This window comes from Rattus norvegicus, chromosome 15 (genome assembly GCF_021556685.1).
Source record: "Rattus norvegicus strain SHRSP/BbbUtx chromosome 15, alternate assembly SHRSP_T2T, whole genome shotgun sequence".
Lineage (NCBI taxonomy): Eukaryota > Metazoa > Chordata > Mammalia > Rodentia > Muridae > Rattus > Rattus norvegicus.
Genome location: NC_141548.1, coordinates 20089004 through 20090670, shown reverse-complemented (window position 1 = coordinate 20090670; position 1667 = coordinate 20089004). Strand labels below are relative to the sequence as shown.

The 1667-nt window shown below is 42.7% G+C and overlaps 1 pseudogene; it reads right to left on the bottom strand.

Annotated features, from left to right (window-relative positions):
- Positions 1-907: 907 nt before the first annotated feature.
- Hspe1-ps2 (heat shock protein family E (Hsp10) member 1, pseudogene 2) lies at positions 908-1205 on the bottom strand (annotated as a pseudogene).
- Positions 1206-1667: the final 462 nt, after the last annotated feature.

Here is a 1667-nt window from a genome sequence, read left to right as displayed (position 1 = left end):
GAGTGTATGTGGCCATGGTCTGCTGCCTGTGACTGTGTGTCCGGGGGACTGTTCCTCGTGCTTTACTGTTACTGATCTTATTCACAACCCTTCTCAGCATCCGCCTCACTCTCCTGGGAGGCAGGGTGAAAGGGCCAGGGTTCTCTCCTGCTTCTTCACCCGTTTCAGCACCTGGATCGTGGAAGGGACAGCCCAGCACTTTGTCATGCTTCTAAGGCTTCTTGGACATTTTCTTTTCAATTATTATTTTCCATTTTTTTATGTGTGTGTGTTTGTGGGGTTGGGGTGTGTCCGTGTGGTATTTGTGTTTTTTGTATGAGTGTGTAAGTAGAAGTTGGTATCAGGAGTCATTCTCTATAGTTCTTCCAGTTTATTCAACTGAGACAGGGTTTCTTAATAAACCCAGAGTTTGATATAAATAATCTAGGCAGTTTGTATTCCAGGAAAACAAGATTGGAATTACAGGCAAGTCTACATACATACTCCTGGCATTTATGTGACACATGTGACCAGTGTTATAACCATTAAGCAATCTCCCTAGCTCCCCAAAACACACACATACCACACACATTCAAACATACATGACACACCACACAAAGACATACTTTTTTGAGACAAGCTCTTACAGTGATGCCTAAGCTGTCTTAGAGCTCTACTGCAAAGCTTAGACTAGCTCCAAACTCATAGCAATCCTCCTGCCTCAGTCTCCTGAGTACTAAGATTATAGACACGAGCCAAGCTTCACAGTTGATCTGCATCATTAATTTACTTTAAGAACTATTTTTGTTTTCAGTTTAGGCATCATCCGTTTATTATAAAAGGGGGGCATGGAAATTATTTACATGAAGCAAACGTTGAGAACATCAGGGGATGGGCAGCTTCGCGTGACACCAATTCAACGGTGATTTTAGTCGACATACTTCCCAAGAATGTCAGTTTTCTAAATAAGACATAATTCTTGTCGTCTAGTACTACTTTGGTGCCTGGGAGAAGAACTTAGTCTCCAACTTTCACACTGACAGGCTGAATCTCTCCGCCCTTTCCTTTCCCGCCCGATCCTGCAGCCACGACTGTTGCTTGTAATACTTCTCCTTGAGACGTTTCTGGAAGCATAAACCCCACCTTTGGCTACAGTTTCAGTGGCACTTCTTTCAACCAATACTGTCAAGGAGCGGGAGAAACTTCCTAAAAGCATATCCAGCCATGACTTGCGGCCTCCGCAGCTCCGGACTCTGCACTCGAACGGCCGCTGCAAGGAGAACAACTATTTATGATATAGATACAAAATGACATTTAAGTAGAATTTCTAAATGGACATTTATCTAACATCTGGCACCTAGAAGGCAATCAGTGAAAAAATATCAAAATATCTCCATGGATATAAAGTTTGGATTAGTTTGTAAAGTCTTTGTATTGATGGACGCACAATTTCAGGACTCACAGGGACCATTTCTCTTGCTGAATGGAAGCTCGCTGGCACAAGTCACTTATAGAAAAATTTATATCTCATTTTCTGTCTGTGTCGTTATTCATCGTGTTTCCTTTTTGTTGATTGATCTGTTTCGAGACAGGTTTCTTTGCGTAGTCCTGGTTGTCCTAGAACTAGCTCTGTGGACCTAGAACTCAGATATACCTGCCTCTGTCTCCGAAGTGCTGGGATTAACGGT